At 34.9% G+C, this 21,239-nt stretch overlaps 1 protein-coding gene across 2 annotated transcripts in view; it reads left to right on the top strand.

Moving 5' to 3' along the window:
• Positions 1–21,239, top strand: part of PTPRD (protein tyrosine phosphatase receptor type D) — a 2,148,784-nt gene that overhangs the window by 258,766 nt on the left and 1,868,779 nt on the right. For both annotated transcript variants that reach the window (XM_082470803.1, XM_082470804.1), the window contains exon 2: positions 10,677–10,731. The gene's annotated coding sequence lies outside the window, so the exon portion shown is untranslated. The remainder of the gene's footprint in view (positions 1–10,676; positions 10,732–21,239) is intronic.

Raw genomic sequence — 21,239 nt, 5'->3', positions numbered from 1 at the left:
TGGCAAACTAGCTGATAAATAGGGTGAAAAGTAGGTCTTCTGGTAATTTTAAGGGTCTTGTTAAAGGAAAATTACCTCGCTTCACATACACATTCTTTGTGGCTTAAGAACTTTGAGAGGATTTTACCCAGCTATTGACTCTGTTCAATATGGTCATCTTTCTTTTCATGATACAAAAGTTACCTAAAGATATTGCAGTATTTAAGGACTAGTATAATGGGTGTTGTATAAGAGAAGCAGAAAAATGAGAGTTAGTATAGATTTCTCTGGATAAAAACCTGCATAAAATAGGTTATATCCTATTTTGTAAGCTCTGTACTTAAGTCACTTCAATAACATATTGAATATAAATAGTATAGTGAATAGAGTTATAGAAATAGGACAGTATCATTATTATGCAGTCAAATACTAATAGACTGTTGGAAAGGTTTATATCCAACACCTCAGAATGCTTGAACAAGCAATACATTCAATTACACATGCTCTTGGAATTATAAATCCACATACTCACACATATACAGCTATTACTACTTGTGATCCATATTTCATTACTTTAATCTTACATGTAAGACAATTGTCTGTTTTATATGCAGGACCTCAAGTGCTCTGTCTACAGAGGTGACGTAAAATTTCTACATGAATAGCAATAAAGCATGTTAATTAAGCCCTAATCAAATGAAATGTGGTAGAGAGGATGGGAGAAGAATCGGAATGAGAATGGTCAAAACAAACTATTAAGTATAAGAATCTGCCCAATTGAAGCGATGCACTAACATTGGGTTAAGTACTTCCAGCTATGAAACAAAAACTCAGATCAGCAGGAGTGTTTGTATAATTATAACAATCTATTGATACTTAAACAGGATAAAGTAATTTTTGTATGTTTGGATTTTAATACAATGTTTTCTTACCAATTCAGTGAACACACCTCAATTAGTTTCAAAAATGAGGTGAAAATGGACCACCTGCCAAAGTTTAATAAAATAAAAATGGGTTGCATTGGAACTATAAGCAGAGCCCACAGATTGATTTAATAAGAAGCCACCTTATTCAGTCCTCTTTCCCCCGCATTCTTTTCCTAAAATGAGGCTTAATGAAATCGGTTTCACCTATCAATACATGCAAAATTAACATGCTTACCTAATATTGACTCAAAACTCAATCTCTCTCTTAAGCTATGTTTTCCTAAAGAGAGTGGCTGACCCATCTAGGCAGGTCTGCATTTTTGATCCATCTACTTTCACTATCAAAGTACCATTTGGGAAATGAACATGTTGATTGTTTTGTATGCCTCTTTGAATTTTCCTAGGTCCCTGAATTTTTATTCCTCAAAAAGCTTAAGAAATTTAAAAAAAAGAAAAAAAACACAGGGGAAATATGAGGCTTTTTTTCTTGTGCAAATATAAAAAAATTAGAATTCAAACTTCTGGAAGATGTTAACCCCTTATTGCCCAGTATTATTTCTTAGATAAATGATGGCTTTTGATCCAAGCTTCTGCACAGTTAAAGGCTAAGGGTTCCAGCTATGATTGAATCCAACGTGCCTATTTAGCACTCTGCAATCACTCTATGGCTTCAACACAATATCCTTTATTAAGGGTGAATAAGAGGTTCTATTTGAACAAATCCATTCCCCCTTCTTTAGAGAGGGTTTGTGTGTGACTCTTAATCTCCATCAGAGTGTAATTGGGCACTGAAAGAAACAGATTGGTTATTGTTGACCATCTGATAGGCACTGCAGAGAGCCAGGGAAAAGCATGATTCATTGATTTTAATCATGGTCATATGAGCCACTTCACAGATTATCATGTAAAATAAATACCATATAAAATTAAGGCATGCAAAATAAAGGCAATATTTTAGATTACAGAATTGTTTAGAATGCCTGCTTCCAAGATAAACTGGCTTGGTTCTTGTTGACCTAAAACAAATAGGCTGTGTCATATGTTTTCCAGCAAAAAATGGGTATATTCAGGATCACAGAGAATCGCAATTTGGGGTCTGCAACCATGGGGAGCCATGTCCAAGTCCCTCGACAGCAAGGGAAGGAGAACACTTTTCTAAAGAGGAAAAGGAAATCGGAGGACTCTAGTAAACAAAGAGTTCCTGGCTTCTCATTGGCTGAGACCTTGCTAGGAAAGAAGAAGGGTCTTTCTTCGTGTTAGGCTCCACTGTCATCAGAGGGTGTGACAGCTCCCCATTCTGGTTTCCCAAATCTAATTGAGGTTTCTGTTTATTAATGTTTTATATTCTGAATGTTATTTCTTAGTCCATTTGACTATGTTTGACCATAAAAGGAAATTGCTTGCTAATTAGTTGCTGAAACACAAGTTGACAGGGCTTAACAAGGTGCATCATCCCTATGATAAAATACAGAGGGGGGCGGGGAAGTGTACCTAATGTAATTGGTCTATTTATTAATCCAAGAACTATTGTCTAATCTATATTATTCTATAGCTTGTGAACTTATACCACCCCACAGGCTAGTTCTACCCATCCACCTGCCTTAAGGAGCATCATTAATATTTCTGTTTTTATTACTTGAAAGATACAGGGGTGATGCTGAGTTGCTTTGTAGCAACATGATCCTGAAAATTTCCCAGTCTTATCAGTGTAAATTTCTGGTGACATCCAAGTCCCATACTGTATCTTTTATTTTCTCTCCAAGTTCTCATCACATTAAAGGTATACCGATTTGTTCTCTATAACTGAAACCACCATATTCAATAGTATCCCCTCCATGAAAAAAAATTGACAGGGTGGACTTTATTAAAATTGAAAATTTTTGCTCTGTGGCAGACACATTCAAAGAAAATAGTTGCAAAAGACACATCTGATAAAGGATTGTGTCTTAGTTCAGACTGCTATAACAGAATAACACAGACTAGGTGGCTTAAATACTAAACATTTATTTCTCACATTTCTAGAGGTTGGGAGGTCTAAGCTCAAGGCACGAACAGACTTGATGCATGATGAGTGCTCTCTTCCAGACTGCAGACTGCCAACTTCTTGTTGTACCCTCACATAGCACAAAGAGGGCAAGAAAACTCTGGAATAGTTTTTATAAGGCATTAATACCATTCATAAGTTCTCATGACCTAATTACCTCCCAAAGGCTCCACCTCCTAATACTATCACATTAGAGGTTAGGATTTCAGCATATGAATTTTGGAGGGACACAAATAATTCAGTCTATTGCAGACTGTTATCCAAAATATATGAAGAACTCTTAAATTCTTAAAACTTGACAATAAGAAAACAACCTTATTAAAAATTGGCCAACGGCCTTAACAGTTACCTTCAAAAATATACAGATGGCAAATAAGTATATAAAACGTTGCTCTTAGGTTCTTTCTCTATGTCTGCGTCTTTCTCCCTGTCCTGAAGAACCTAGGGGCAGGACAGGAATAAAGACGCAGACATAGAGAATGGACTTGAGGACACGGGGAGGGGGAAGGGTAAGCTGGGACAAAGTGAGAGAGTGGCGTGGACATATATACACTACCAAATGTAAAATAGGTAGCTAGTGGGAAGCAGCCGCATAGCACAGGAAGATCAGCTCGGTGCTTTGTGTCCACCTAGAGGGGTGGGATAGGGAGGGTGAGAAAGAGATGCAAGAGGGAGGAGATATGGAGATGTATGTAAACGTATAGCTGATTCACTTTGTTATACAGCAGAAACTAAAACACCATTTTAAAGCAATTATACTCCAAGAAAGATGTTAAAAAAAAATAAAACATTGCTCTACGTATGTCATCAGGGAAATGTAAATTCAAAAAAAAAAAAATTAGATACCACTACACACCTATTAGAGTGGCCAAAATCTAGAATACTGATAACACCAAATGCTAACAAAGATGTGGAACAACAGGAATTCTCATTCATTCTTGGTGGGAATACAAAATGGTACAGATATTTTGAAAAACAATTCAGCAGTTTCTTACAAAACTAAATATACTTTTACAATGCTAGAATCCAGCAATCATACTCTTTGGTATTTACTAAAAGGAGCTGAAAGCTTGTGTCCACAAAAAATCTGTACACAGGATGTTTATAGAGGCTTTAGTCACAATAACCAAAACTTGGAAGCAACTGAGATGTTCTTCAGTTGGTGAATGGATAAATAAACTGTGGTATATCCAGGCAATGGGATAGTATTGAGTGCCAAAAAGAAATGATGTATCAATTCATGAAAAGACATGAAGGACCTTTAAATGCATTTTACTAAGTGAGAGAAGCCAATCTGAGAAGACTGCATACTATAGGATTCCAGCTATATGACATTCTGGAATGGACAAAAGTATGTAGACAATAAAAAGATCAGTGGTTGCCAGGGACTGCAGGGAAGGAGGAATGGATAGAGCACAGAGGATATTTAGGGCAATGAAAGTACCCTGTATTATATTATAATGATGGATATATATCATTATACATTTCTCCAAACTCATTGGCTGTACTATACCATGAGTGATTCCTAATGTAAACTATAGACTTTGAGTGATAATGATGTGTCAGTGTAGTTTCATTAGTTGTAACAGACGTACGTACCACTCTGATCAGCTCTGGTCAGTGGTGTTGTTAATGGGGGGAGTTATGCAACTGTTGTGGTAGGGGGTATATGGGAAATATGTGTACCTTCCACTAAATTTTATCGTGAACCTAAAACTTCTCTAAAAAGTAATGTCTATTTTAAAAATAAAAATAAATAATATCCTCTCAAGGACAAATTAGTTGTTATTTATTAACTATATTAATGAGATACTAGAAATGGATGAAGGATTTGAATAGACAATTTCCAAAAAAGATTGTAAATGGCCAATAAGCACACAAAAAGATGCTCACTTTATTAGTTATTAGAGAAATGCAAGTCAAAACCACAATGAGCTATCATTACAGATCCACTAAGATAATTATAAGTAAAAAGTCAGATAATAGCAGTATTCTTGAGGTTGTAGCGAAATTGGAATCCTCAAACATTGCTGACATATAAATGTATATATCATGTAAATGAATATAAATGGTGCATCCACTTTGGAAAACAGTTGGAAAGTTTCTCTAAATGATAAACATAGAGTTACCATATGATCTTACACTTGCACTACTAGGCCTATACTCACAAGAAATGAAAACATAAGTCCACAAAAACTTGTACACAAATGTTTATAGCATGGCTGCATTTCTTTCTGGGAGCTCTAGGAGAAAATCCATTTCCTTGTCTTTTCTACCTTCTAAAGGCTTCCTGCATTACAGATATCTCCTCCATCTTCAAAGCGAACAGTGGCAATGGCCAGCAGAGTCTTTGTCAGATCATATCATTCAGATTCTTACTCTCCTGCCTCATTTTCTTGCTTATGAGAACCCTTATGATTACACCTGAATAATCCAGGATAAGCCCCACCATCTCAAGTTCACCTCATTAGCAATTGAATTCCCCTACACTATGTAACATAAGATATTCACAGGTTTTGGGAATTAGAACATGAATATGTTTAGGGGATAATTATCCTGCTTACCACAGATGACTCCTTTTTTAAATTTATTTTCTACCATTTCTAAATGATTATTTTAAAATTAACCCTAAATTCAACAGATATTACTAAATGAAAATAACCATGTACACGTTTCTGTGTATTCAAACAATGTATTCAAATAATGGGGGAGGTAAGCTATTTTTAATTTCATAATAGCATATGCTAAAAGATACATTTTTAACACAGGGATACCAAGTTTATTTTGCATGAAATAACTGACCAAGAACATATTTTTAAAAAAAAGTCAGAGTCCATTTTGTTGCTTAGAGGGATAGAATTTTGACTGAGTGATGATATATGCTATGCATGGAGCAGTGTTTTAGCGCTTGTAGTCTGTGCAAATCATCCCTGTTTTAAATCATTAGAGTTCTAATTTATACCCCCAAACACTATTTTCTGATGCTTCTTTTACCTAAAATTAAATGGTGCTCTTTAAAAAAAATCTAGAAAACAACATTTCCTGGTAAGAAAATGGATCATAGGCATATGTGATTGGCAATTTTACATAATTTACACTTAGAATGTCAAACTGATCTTAATATTGCCTCATAAAAACTGATCTGAGAGTTAACAAAAAATTACCTGGAGGAAGAACAAAACGTACCCGTGAAAGGCAGGATTGACCTGAACTAGCCCCAAGGAAAGCCAGTGGAGTGTTAGGGCAGGCAGGAGCAAGGCAGCGAAGCAAAAAGCAACTGGATGGGAGTGAGGGTGTCTGTGGCTCATGGGAATAAAAATAGATGGAGACTCGTATGGTGAGTGTGTGTCATAGTGAAGAGAAAGGTCCCCATAGCCTAAGATTTGACCACCTGACAGCTATAAGTATTTAAACATTTCCTTTATTTTAATGACATCACGGTTATGCAGAAGATAAAACTGTAACTCTTTATTGCAAGATTTTACACAAATTGATAATCAGACAGCTGGACATAGCCAAGATCAGTCAGAGCTGAACAGCTGCTGTAAGGTCTATGCAGGAACACACATTCTTAGAATTATAGTGCCTCTTGCTTTCAGATCCACACCTGTGCGTCCTCTTCCACTATTGATTTCAGCAAATAACCCAAGGACAGGAAAGCAAAATGCTCTCTCCTCCTCACCAGTTCTGCCTACAGACATGGGGAAAAGATGCTCTCAAATATTATCTTCAACTCTGTTAATGACACTGAACTCAAGATGGAAAAGGGTAATAGCTCATCATGGAATTTTTTTAAACCTATCTATTCAGATATATTTTATTTTTCTGGAGTTCTAATATCACTTGTAGTTTAAAATAATACCATCATTTTATAATACAACACATGTAGTCTGTGCCATATTAATTAGTTAACTTACTGTATAACACATTTTTATATTTTTCCAGTCTTTATTTTGTTTTCCTGATATTTTTTACACTGTTTTTCAATTCTTAGACATTCTGCATCAGGTAATTGATTGATTCATTCATAATGCATTTAAAATATGAATTGAGCCCTCACAGTGAACCAGGTATTATATTTAAATCCTTGGACTAACAAGGTCAGTAGACATATATTTTGCTGTCAAGGAGCCCAAGTTCTTGTTTTGGGTGACATTACCTAAGAGCCAGGGAATGGATTTTGCTTTTAATTTGTCTTTTCATATTTGTTTCAAGGACTTCTTCTAATTTTTACATGGAAACATTTATATCAGCATTTTGATCTTGGGATCCTATTTTGTTCTTTAAAATGCTTTCATTGACTCTAGTGATTTATTTTGTGTTTTTGGTATAATTGCTTAAATTTAATGCATCAGTAGTTTTGTACTGTCATATATAAAAGCTGTTAAAAGATTACTCAGAATTATCAAAATATATTTTCATGTATAAAGTCACAATATATTGTGATCATTTTTTATAATAGAAATTTTTTATTAGTTTCTTTATGCAACAAATAATTATTGAGCACTTTCTATGAGTCAGAAACTCTGATGGGAATTCATCAGTGTACAAAAAAGATTAGTCTTTTTGACTTTGGCCTACAAAACACTTCCTTTCTAGAAGGTGTAGGGAAAGGGAAATAGGGTTCAGAAACAGAAAATTACATAATTGTACTATAATAAGTATGATTGGGATTTTCTGGGTGTAACAGTAGCACCTAAAATAAGTATCTAACATAAGTATGGGATAACAGAGAAGGTATGGCATCAGAGTATTTTTGCATGATTCTGATTTTTTTTTTTAAAGTGGCATTTACAAGAAATGTGGAGGTAGGGCTTATAGAAAAGATGCTTAATTATATATGTAAATATATATATAAATTATTTATATATATATATATATATATCATTGTTCCTATTAAAGAATTGTAATTTTTTATTTATTCATTCAACAAAAATTTATTTCTCTAGCAGGGACTAGACTAATTAGTAAATACATAGTGGAAGAAAACACACACACACTATATACCTTAATGGAATTCATAATCCAAAAGATCGTTTAATTACCTCACTGTAGTGTACAAATATCCTATATTCACTAGATAATTATGTGGGAATATCTTGGAATATGTTACATATAAAATACCACATTAAATAGAAAGATGAGGAATAAACAAAATTGTACTTTAGGTAAGCATACTTCTTTATTTGGAAAATAAAAATTTGGCTCTTTTTTAAGGGATTATTCAACTAATTTGTCATGAAATATACCTATCCTGAGATTTTCTAGCCTATAAATTAATTGCTTATGTGTATTTTTCTATTGCTGCAAAGATTCAATAATAATCATCCTTCTTTGCTATATTGATGCCTATGCCATTTCTGAATTCATGCATGTTTTTATCTTAAATGTATAGAAACAGAAAAAGTCATACTGAAAGTCATACTGAAATTTTTAGAGCTGTTTGAATGCTTATTTACAAACATATTACATTTCTTCTATGTTCTACTTGATTAAAAATTATGACTATATTCTTGAATAAACAAAGTAAACAAGTAAAGAGGACATGTCACCTGTTAGTGACACTGAACAAAGTCAAGGGCACACTCATGATGTGGATAGAAGTCAATATGATCTGATGGTCTCCCAATGAAATGCATGTGCAGTCCATACTAATTAGCCTGTAAATCAGACTGACACTTGAGTTTATTTGGGCCAGAAAGACTACCTACTGTCAAGCAATCAAGCACTACCCCTTTAATTGCAATTTATTCCAACAACCACACTTTATTGATCCTAGCAACACTTATACCACAGCAGTATCATTATTTGACTTTATTTTAACAGCTTTGAAAGGTTAGAAAATTAGAAACCACTGTGAAAGAGATCATTAAAAATTGAGTTGCTTACATTGCTTCACGCTCTATGTTAACAATGCTAACTATATTTATGGAATTATATAAAAAGAGAAGGAAAAGGGGACTTAATATTTATTAGGCACCTAATAAGAGCTAGTGCTTCCTTACAGTGAATATTACTTTGCAATCACCAAAAAAAAGAAAAAAACACATAAAAGCAGGGAGGATCAATATTGTTATTTGCATTTTACAGATAAGCTGCAGCTTAGAGGTTAAGTAAACTTCCCAGAACTTTAATGTTAAAATGTTAAAATCATCTCTCTTACTCCAAAGCATGTGTTTAATTTCTTGTATAATTTCTCGCAAGATTTTTGCACACTGGCCATTCTGTGATATGGTGTTCATCATGACACACTCTAAGTGATATTTAAAGTGTGAAGACAGCACATCCACATGAGTTTTGTGCCCAATATGGTTTTTAAAACATAAAACATCAGTGTATGATCACTCTTATTTGTCAGTTGTATTAACTTTTATAAACCTAGTTATTTTTTTTTCTGTATTTAAACATTAGAGTTGTGGAGTTTCAATTTGGAATTTTCAGCTAATTAGACAATGTAAGCAGCATGCCTAGTAAGAAAACTTTTAGAGTTTCAGTGAATCTTTAGGAAATATTTGGTGAATACGAAGAGTAGCTTAAAGTTTGGCCTTTCATTTATTTTCTCCCAATTTAAAAAGGCTACCTGACTTAATTTAAACTAATTAAAACTTGCATATATTTCAGGTATACAAATAGATGAATTGATATATATGTATACATTGTGAAATATTCACCACAATCAAGCTAATTAACATATCCATTACCTCATCTAGTTAGCATTTGAGGTGGGGGGAAAGTGAGAAATTTAAGATTCACCCTTTTAACAAATTTCAAATGTAACAAATTTCAAATATATAATACAATATTGTTAACTATAATCACATTGTTGTACCTTAAATCTGCAGAACTTATTTATATTGCATAACTAAACTGTGTACCCCTTGACCAGTATCTTCCCATATCTCACTCTCCTTAGCTACTGAGAGCCACCATTCTGCTCTCTGTTTTTATGAAATTGACATTTCGGATTCCACATATGATTGAGAACATGCAGTATTTGTTACTCTACATCTGGCTTATTTCACTTATAAAGTTTTTGGGTTTACGCATGTTGTCACAAATGACAGGGTTTCCTTCTTTTTTAAGGCTGACTAATATTTCAGTTTGTGTGTGTGTGTATGTGCGCACACGCATATATATATAGCCAAATATATAGTCACATTTTCTTTATCCATCCATCTGTCAACGAACATTTGGGAATGTAAATTGGTACAACCATTTTGGGAAAACACTATGGAGTTTCCTCAAAATATTAAAAATATAACTACGTTTTAATCCAGTAATCTCACTTCTGGATATATATTCAAAGGATATGATATCAGTATCTCAAAGAGATTTCTGCACTCCTATGTTCATTTCAGCGTTATTCACAATAGCAAAGATATGGAAACAACCTAAATATCCTCCATGAATGAATGGATAAAGTTTGTCATTTCTTATACATACTTTCTGAGTAGACCTGAGTGATCGCTTAGTTATTACAATTCTTCATGAATCCTCTGTAAATCTCTGACTAGATTTAAGCCAGATTTAGTCTGGTTTACAGGAAGGGACCAAAAGGTGAAGGCTCTAAACTTCCTCTTTGTATCATCTAGAGTAGCTCTACTTCTAAAGCTTTAATTTGTTATACTTCCACAAAATTTCATTCACAGAATGAATAAACCAATAAACTTTATAGTATTAATTAAATTAAAAATCATGGATCTAGTCCAATGTCCTCATTTTTGCAGGTGAAGAAATGGAGATTCAAAGAAGTAAAGGACCTGTCTCAAAGTCACAGTACTAGTAAGTAATATCTGCAAATCTAGAGTCAGATGTCAGACTGTTTGACCTGAGTTCTATCCATTGCATAATAATAGCTTTTCATTTCAGACACAGTGTTGGAAAGTCTATAAAACTCTGTTTCCATCCCTGACATATGGTCATTGGCACTAATTGCATGTCACCTGTGTTCAGTTCTGCTATACACTTTGGAAACTGTTACAGGATGTTCATTTTAGAAGAGACAGTGTAACTCATGAGATGGTGTCACAAAAGAAAGCTGGCATTCATTTCAGGACTTGCCATGTCCTAGGTGCTTAATAAGAATCATTCCATTTAATCTTCAAAAACTATTGTAAGGGCTTTATCCCTATTTTAGAAATAAACTAAGGCTCTAAGGTTGTTGATAGTTTGCCCTAGTACATAGAGCTATTTAATGTCAGAGCTGGTTTCAAATCTAAATCTGACTTCAAAGATGCCCACTTTTTGTACTGTACAATTCTGAAATTAAACAAAGACAGGGATCGATACAAATAGTACATAATTCCAAACTAGTGTGATATACACAGTTGTATGATATAGTGCCAAGAGGAAACTAGTGAAAGATCAACTTGAGTTGACACTGTAAATATTGATATGTTCTTGTTATTGACTCTAAACTAACAATTCTTGGAAAGCTTGTTACTATGAAGACATTATATATAATAATATCTGTAAATGACTGGAAAAATATTTGCAACACATACATAATGACATTACAGGTAGAGATTGCTAACTTGTCAAGATAAAGTAGAATGGGAATTTCAAAAAACGGAGGCTTTATTTTAGCTGTTGGAATATGAATGAATTATTGAAGAAAGCAAATGGCCTTTTGAGCTGGATGGGATATAGATATGTGAGGTTGGATAAAATAATTTTTTTTAAGACGGAAGTATGAGAAGCATGGAGGTGGAATGAATAGGGACATTTTGGCAATAGGGGATAGACTGAATCTTCAAATATGATAAGGAAGAGTTGAGATGTTATTTCAAAAGGTTGAACTGGGATTCTTTGGTGGAAGTTTTGAAGCCTGATCTAAAGAATTATATTTATTATATAAACAAAAAATGGATATTGAAGGTGTTGGTCTTTTGTTATTATTATTATTTATTTGTTGTTCTAATCTGTGCAATCCTATAATCAGAAACTGTGCCTTGGAAAAATTATGATAGCATTATGATGGATGGACTACATAGATGAAAAATCAGAAGTGAGGAGACCAAGTAGGTGGTGTGAAAAAAATAATGAGGCAAACATTCCTCCTTAATTTCTATCTATTTTTATCTGTTAAAGATAATGACATCTCCCCTTCCCAGTGCTTGTAATCGCTCAGATTTCTATAGTAACTTCGAGGAGAAAATATTACTGATCTCATGTACCAGACCTTAGCTCAATCTTGCCTCAAAGAAACAAACATAAAATTCCATAGATCCAATATCCAATTTCCTCCCAGTTGTCCTTTTCCTGATAACTATTTGTAGAATGAATAAATAAATCTCTTTTCTATCTGCTTTTCTACCTTGAAAATTCCTGTCATGTAGAGGAGAAGACAGATGTCATGATAGTTTTATTATCCTGGAAACCTATCTCTTCCTAGAGAAGTCTTTCTGAGTGAAAACTTTCCTTGTGCTTTGAAGATACCAGTTTGCCTAAAATTTGCACTTTAGTTGGAGGAAAGGAAAAAGTAAGGGATACTTGTTTTTCTCATAAGGAGCATAAACAAATAGGAAGTAGCTGTGCTGTCTTAAAGCATTTTGCCCATATAATGAAGGAACAACAAAAAAATGAAAAAAGGCTTTATGCAAATTAAGAATCATTTAGCTTCTTAAAGGTCAACTGCTTGGTTTTAACATCCAAATAGGGAGGAAAGAGCTCTAAAAGGTCTCTGCCCTCATGTTAGATAAACTATACAGGACAACTTCTAGCACACTCCTCATTTTAGAAACCTTCTTATTCCAGGAATTGTATGCATTCATTAATGAGTCTGACCAATACCACCCAAATACCCTGCTGCTGCCTAACTATGATCCCACAAGTAATGGCAACAATATGCTTTCTTCTTACTCAGTTGAATTCATCATAGCCGTGAAATTTTCTTCAGATTTTTTTTTCCTGTTTTGTGGATTGCATTTTTGACCCCAGGTTCCCTTTAAGAATGTGCTTCATTTAATTTATATCCATTTGTCTTATGAACAGTACATCTGCTAAATTATCCCTTCTGTATTGAATCTCTGCTCTGCTTTCTCAGAGAAAACATAGGCTGCTCCAAACATGGGCTATCCCTCTCAAAGGCAATACCTTTGCCATTAGAGATCTTTTTGCCTAACTGATACATTACATTCTGAACTTCTAAGAAAGCAACACTTTGATATAGGGGCTATTCAAGTAAATTCTATATATAAGATTTGATATTTTGTTTGGTCAGGTATTTGAAATGAAAAGGTGAGTTAGAGTTTTAGGTGGGAAAGGAAAGTAGCAGTACACCTTTATCAATAGATGCAATAAAAGTCAAAATAGGCCAACCTTGTGAGGTTTGGTTGAGCACTGAATATCCATAGCACTGTGTCTGGTACACAGAAAAATTATTTGTGGAGTGACTATATATGTTATTGGCTTGTAACTGACACTTCTTTGGTCTTTTCAGTGTCTATTTGTGAAATTACTGTAGTCTATCAGTTAAAGGTGACATTGGATTGGGTAGAAATCTAGCATTAGATTTCAAGCAACTGTCTCAAGAATCAATCTTCTACTTGCCTAAATGTCACTCATTAGCTAAAAAGCTGAGTTTGCACAGTGACTGAACTATAGCACTCCAAGTGACTCCTGGTAGCCAATTGTGCTGAGAAGTGAAGATGAACATTGCATACTCAGCTTTGTTTCTTGGTTATAAGTATGATACTGCTAGCAAGACCCAGTGGTATTCCATTTATAGTTTTCTTTTTATACATTCTGAATTGGTCTTTGGGCTAAAAATAGAAAGAGGTTCATATGATAGAGATGCAACTTACTTCATAACTCTTTAATCTCTGGTATAGGGAAATGAGAGAAAACATTTGCTTTATTTCCCAAGAGGATAAATTAATAAATGTAGTACTATGAAAATTTTAAAGAAAAAGGATTACTGAAAATGTGTTTGAGCATAAAATATATCATTTTATTATGGGAGGTAGTTTGGCACAGAGATTAAGTATATAGATCCTGGGGAAACATAATTTGTGTAAAATAATGGGTTCCACTATTTATATGACCTTGGAAAAGTTTTCAAATGTGTCTGTGCCTCACTTTCTTCCCCTGTAAAAACATCTACCTCATAGAAAAAGTAAAGCATGAGTCCATATAAAAGTCTTGTTTTATATTTAAGTTTTCAATAGCACAGCTTCTGTATGTTAAAAACTATATTAATTTGCTTAGTATATATTCCATTACACCCTGACTGATATTTTCCACATAAATTTCCTATTCAAATGCACAGTAAGTTGATAAGTACCATTCTTTGCAACTATAGCTAAGTCCACTTGGAATATGACATTAAGAAGAGTAAGGCGTGCTGTGTTGGTAGTATCTATATCTATAAATCTAGATATCTTTACTGTTTATATATATTTCTAGCCCTAACTTTTTCAGAATCTTTGTATTAAATTTTTATTTGGAATTTATAATAAAATGCATATACAAATAATGTGATATTGAGGGGGAAATTCAGTTTTACAGATGGCACTTATTAAAGTGATTTAAAGATAATTTTTAATATAATACTTTTCCCTCATATTTAATAAGCTAAAAATGAGCCACTAAGGAGATATAACATTGAAAAGGAACGATCTCTTGTTAAAAGGACTTAAATACTCTAGCAATGTTCAGTATATGCCTATATTTGCTGATGTTGCAGCTGCAAGCCAACTTACCCAGTCTTCTTTGTCAAATGGCTCCCTAACTCTGCCCTTAAATGGATACCCTCCATTCAAAACCTCCCAAGCTGTTCGTTATTTCTTCATTGCGTATCTGGAAAAATTCCATCTCTGTGTTTATGGAGAATGACCTTCCAAATTCTAGCTGTCCTTTATAGTCTGGTTCTAATATTACTTCCCTGACTTCACCATTGGGACTCCACTCCCTCTGTGATGTCTTAGTGTCTTGTTTCTGATACCACTCTTAACAGTGGCTGCCTTGTAATTATTTGACAGCTCTCTTTTGGTCAGTAATGAAAAGGAAACTCTTTTTTTCTTTCATTGTTTATTTTTTTGGTTTGTTTTTAATCTCCCATTGTCAGAGAGGGGAACATTTCCCCTTACTCTTCTTGATTTCTTCTAAATGGTCTAATAATTAAATTGACACAAGACAAATTAACAGGAGAAGAAAAAACAAATTTAGTTCATGCACAGGAAGGCTTCATAGAAATGAGACTGAAGAAGTGGCTAAAGTAGGCAGCTTTTATACTTTTTCATCAAAAGAAACAATGAATTTATGAGGAATTGACAGGACAAAGAAGTTTAGGCTGTTGGTGCTTAATTAGTGATGAATCTAAACAGAGTTTGGGTTGTTTAGTAAATTAGTAAAGAAGTAGCAAGGTTATTTACACATGTTTCTTGGCCCAAACTTCCTTTCTCTAGTGATAAGGAGGTCCTTCTACCTCCAGATACAAAGGAAGGGACCTTTCACATGGGCAATTTATTTCCTGCTTTCTGGGAGACAGAGAGGAGGGTCAAAGTGCCCCTCTTGCATTGGCTGTTTCTTAAGTAACTTTAATTCAAAATAATCAAAATGCCAATTTGGCATATTTTGGGGTGACCTACCCTGAGCCCCAACACCGTTATCTGGGACAGACATTAACTGTTAGAACACCCATGGCCCACTGTCTCCAGTTGTTCTCCTTGTTAAATTCTTGTGATTGACCATTAGAACATAGGCAAAGTTATTCACCGCATTTCCTGGCCCATGCATGATCTTCCGTGCTCTTTCCTGTGATACTTTGGGAGCCACATAAAGTTAGCGCTCTCCCAAAACCCTTGTGCTTTTTGTTTCCTTTCTCTGACTACTTACTAATCTCCTTCCCTCCAGACTCTGAGATTCAGTCATGGCTTTCACCTATTTTTGGCTTAACGTTGGTTAGAATTCTATAAACATCCTGTTAACATTACAAACACTCATTTTAATTACAGACACACACACAAAAAACAAATGATGCCCTATTAGCTTTATGCTGAAGGTTGCACCTGTTTAATTGTACTTGCCTGTTATATTTCCATGAAAATTTTATATGTAATTTTGAGAAAGTTAGTTTGCTAGGAAGAAGGACCTACAAAATACTTAGCTCTGATAATCTGAAGTGAGACTTTGAAATAGGAACAAAACTCTGAGGCATATGAAGTGAGGCTATTGGAAAGAAAAGGAATAGTGAAACAAGAGCTTTTGTGTCATTAGCTTAAAGAAGTTCCAGGCTCCTGGAAGAAAGAGGAGAAGTAATACTAGATAAGTCCTAGAAAAAAAGATGTCTGGAAGCATTTTATTCACAGGTATCACAGGGAGGATACCTTTTAAATTTTGATTTAATGCATGGGTATATTGGCCTATCATCTTATAACCTCTTTTCATAGACTCTGTTAACTAAATTGATGAACTGCTTTTCAGACTTTCTCCAATCTTTAGTTTACACTTACTTTTGTATACAACAGTTAGCTTTAGCACCTGGGCATCAGTAACACAATATTTTGTGTTCAAACCCTGTTTTTTTTCACTATGTCAAGTGGCCTGTTTATAAATCCAGTATTTCATTTTGTATGTTAAAAATGAAAATGATGAAGACTTGGGTCAACTTTGATATGATTTCTGTAACATTTGGTAGAGGAGGGGTATTTTTTGCAATAACAAAATATAAATATCACCGTTTTTAATGCATTACTTCAAATGTTGAGAAGGAAGCAGAACTCGACCAGGTATAGAGTTGCAGGAGCTGATTACAGAGCAAACCCAGAGACCTGGATAGAGCAAACCTAAACTGTGCAGGAGAAAGGGTCAGACATTTATGACAGAGTTATGCTTCTTGCTATGATTTATTAGGATTAGCAAACCACTTCGAAGTAAACTTGACATAAAATAATGTAGAATTCCTATGGCAAGTGAAATTCCATTGACCTATGGGCAGGCTGAATTGGATAAACAATTTTAGCAGTCTTTGCTGGGATTGAGTGATCTTCATAGTATCCAAGTGAGCCATGGAAGTGACAGGCCTTAATTAAATAGGTTGTTTAATATCCCTCCTGAAGTTTTTACCTTTTTTAATGGGAGTAAATGTTATCCCTCTCCCAGCCTCTCCAGATTCCCACACACTTCAAAAATGAAATTACAAAACAGCAGATTCCACTTTGTCCGGGCAGCCAATTAAATGGCAGTGGGTGTCTGTTTCTGTGTCGTTTTCAGAAACAATTGTATCATTAAATCGCTGAAATTGTAGTGTCAGCTGGAAAGAGAGCAAATAGTTAACAAAGGGAGAAAAAAATATGAACAATACAGCTACTTTGACGTCTTCCTGCCCTCCTTTCCAGTGTCTATTGCTGAACAAGCTACAAACAAAACATGAGGGAGCAAAGGCTCATGCAGATGAGCCTGGGGGGCTTGTACCTCGCTCTCTGGGAGGATGCTCACACATTTCTTCTGCTCCCACTTGACACCTTAGGCGGACGCACCCATCAGTGTTTCAGAACACAACTCCCACTGCCCTGCCTCTGTTCCTATCCAATTACTGTTCACTCATGGAATCCACTCTCTCATCTCCTTTTTAAGATTTATTCATTAATTTATTCAACAAATACCTATGGAGCTCCTTCCTTATGCTAGGCACAGTCCCAGGCAAAGATACATCTGTGAACAAAACAGACAAACAACCCTGCCTTTAAGGAGATTACTTGGTGGTAGTAGAAACAGACAATAAGTTATTTGCATCATAAATCTGTCAATTATGTAGTGGGGTAAGGGAAATCAAGAGCCAGGGGACTACAGTTTTTAATGGGGTAGTCAGAAGTTTGGGAGAAAGTGTTTTATGCTGTCCAGAGAGGCACAGAGAATAGTGGTTAATAACACACACTCTTTTATGAGACTGCTGGGGTTCTTAATCCATACAGCTTTGTCACTTGTTAGTTGTGTGACCTTCTTAAATTTACTCGATTTCTCCAGGTCTCAGTTCCCCCATCTCTAAAATGAGTCTTATATGTAAAGGATTTAGAATATAATACATTGTACACATTACTACAGTGCATGTAGTAGGTACCTAGTAAGTATGATGTATTCATTATTATGTTCTGAAAAGAGTGTACACCTCAATTTAGAGATATCTAAGTGTGAAAACATCAAGGACGTTTCTTCTCACTAATCTGAACCTCATTTGTATGATCAGGAATATTAAGTTAATTCCTATCATTTACAGCTGTCGTCAGGATTATAAGAAAGTTCATGTTATGTATTCACAGGCGATCCTTCTTAAATGTCATGCCCTTTCCTCTTCTAGATCCAGTTGAAATGCTTTGACGTATTCTCACATTATTCAGCTAGTGAAAATCTTAAGTCTCCTGGTGTCGCTCATGGTATTACATACTAGCTTGTGCTATGTTGCATTTCCTCCTTTCTAAAACATCACGGATAATAAGGCACATGTGTTGATTTAATAGCAGCTTTTCAAGGGGAAGAAACACTCCCACATTAAATACACCCATCAATTAAATGGTGTGCCCTGATTTTAAACAGATTTAAATGTGAAAAATAAGTGCATCATAGAATCAAGGAAATGTCTTAGTTTCTGTTCATGTGTCTCATTGCTGCTACTGTGTGATTAACTACTCAGATACTATATAATTCTTTGTATCCTTCTCTTTGCTTAACCCACTGCCTTGTACATTTAAAGAGCTCAGTAAAATATTTCCTAGATGATTGATGACTGCATAATTCCTTGAACAAAAGAACTGGTTAAGTTTATACATCAAATGAAAACTGATCATGGTTTTTCAAGTTGGGGGCATTTCTTCATTCAAAATTGCCTAAAAAATAGTAAGAAACAGTATGGTAGTCTTTTTGAAAAGCAATATGCATGAAGAATGTTTGTTTCTGTAGATTGTACGATTTGTCAGACCTCCTTTTGAGTGCTAATTAGAGAAACTCAATTTGGACTAACAAGCAAAAACGGCGGATATTTCTATAAGTATACAGGATTCTAGCATAGAACTCAAGAGCAGAGGCAACTCTGACTGCTCCACTTCCAGCACCAGTTGCTTCATGAATCACATCTTACTGCTAACAAACCAGTCCTTCCTGAGGGGCATAATACTGCCTGAGGATCAGGAATTCAGACACAGAGGGGATGGTTTGCTTCGGCTCTGCAGTATCAGTGTTGTCACCTGGAACGCTTGATCAGCTGGGGATGATTCAAATAGTTGCGGGCTGGCCTCTCTTCTTTAAACCCTCATCTCCTTCCAGCTAGTCAGGTTTCTGCTAGTAGTTTTCTCAAAGCCCTTCAAGTTTCCTTCACTGCTGGACCCAAAGCCAATGCCACATGTTTTCGGTTTTTGTTATAATAGTACTCATCTTCTGTACCAAAGTCAGAGAAGCAGATCACTCTGATGATATGAAATACGGGATTTATTGTAGGGATTTTATGGAATTGTGGCAGCTGAGGGGGACGTTTATACAAGGCTGTTGCCTCTTCATCTGATGTTGAGCTTGAAATTGCTTTAAGTTGGTTGGGCTGTGAAGTGGAGGAGAGCCAGGACAAAACTGGAACCCATGAGGATAAAGGAGGACCCAGGAAGATAAGCTGGAGCTCAACTCCTGTCTGTCTCTCACCACCACTAATGTTGACGATAAGGATGAACTGCAGGAGAAGTCGGCAACTTCACCAAAGGGCCACACATGCATTTAACCTAAGAGAAGCTGAAAGAAGAGAATCAGCAGAAGCTGAAGGGGCTGCATGCCTCGGTGCTGTCCTGTGTCAGCAAGTCAGCAGACCAGGGCATGTGCCCCAGGTTCTGACTTCCTGCACCCAACTTTGGAGAGAAAAATGGCTCTCACTTCTCTACTTGCCAAATCATGTGCAGGCTTTTCTTGTGGCCTAACTAAAAACTATACACAGAATGAATTGTGAGAAATGTTTCAGCTTACCTAAGGTAACAGTAAAAGACGCTGTATGCAGTGTGTATCAAAAGTCTTTAAAACATTCATTTCCATTAGTAGAAAATAAGCTTTTGAAGATATAGAAACCCAATCTGGACAAATGAACCAAAAAAAAAAAAAAAAGGAGGAAGATAAAGATATATAGATATATCTTTATATAGATATATATAAAGTTCCTAAGATATCTTCTAGAAAGCCAAGATCAGGACTGTAAATACGCCTCAGGAATGAAACTCTTTGAGAATCTGTGTCATATTCTCTCTCTGTTCTTTGTTACTGCTTTTTTCCTGTCATTTGTTTTATTTATCCTTCTGACACCAGTCAAGTTTCCTCTGTACACTCAGTCTGTATGTTGGAACACACCAATATTAGCTCTTGAGATTTGCATAGTGGAACCACCCAGAGCAGATAAAAGTCATTCTCTCAGTCCCAATTAAAATTTCTCAGAGAGTATTCAAGTTTACTGTGACAGAGGGCAAGTTCATGTTACACAAATGACAGTTGCCACCTCAAGTATGTGCATGAGATAAGGAAAAGGAAATTTCCAGAGAAAAAAGGGTACGGAAATGCAGTTCAATAGAGGTCTAGTAGAGTCCAACTTTTGTCCTTGATTGACTGATCTGAAATTACAAATATGTGCATGATTTTTTCTGTATTATTTCAAATATCAAAAACATAGAAAATGTGAATATCCAAGTCACTTAAGTAAATTGTTATACCTTATGACAGACTATTTTGTGTACATCAAACTGGTTATGAAGTTTTAGATAATATAAAAATGCATATCATCACATTAAGCAAAAAATATACAAAATGATATATTCAGTGTAAACTCAATAATGTGTAAGAATGTCAGTATAGTAGTTATGCCCACATTGTAAGATTATAGGTGTCATTGTTCTCTATTTTTTTCAACTTTTATACAATAAACATACACACTTTTATAATTTAAAAATATTCATATAAAATAGCTTCACCACAAGACCTATATGCAAAGTACTCATTAAGCTGTTTCCCATGAAAAGAAACCAGAGAAAGGCGTAAGTACCTTACCCATCAGGAGTTCAAGTATAAAGTATTCATGGACACATTTTATGATCTTTGCTATCCAAGGACATAACAAATGACTAGTTTAAAACATATAATAACATTTTAAAGATATATTCCAAAATAGTAATACTACTTTCAATTAATCCCAATTCCATGGAATATGTGGATTTATAAAACAATTCTTTTAAACCCCATTTCACTTTCTTGAAATAAATCATGTGTTGTACAAATAGCAAAGAGGGCAGTGACAACTAAAACAATGTTAACTGAATCAGATAAAAGCAACG

This window comes from Balaenoptera physalus (genome assembly GCF_965194825.1).
Source record: "Balaenoptera physalus genome assembly, chromosome: 7".
Taxonomy (NCBI): Eukaryota; Metazoa; Chordata; class Mammalia; order Artiodactyla; family Balaenopteridae; genus Balaenoptera; species Balaenoptera physalus.
The sequence above is the reverse complement of the archived record's forward strand: the minus strand, read 5'-3'. Positions and strand labels throughout refer to the sequence as shown.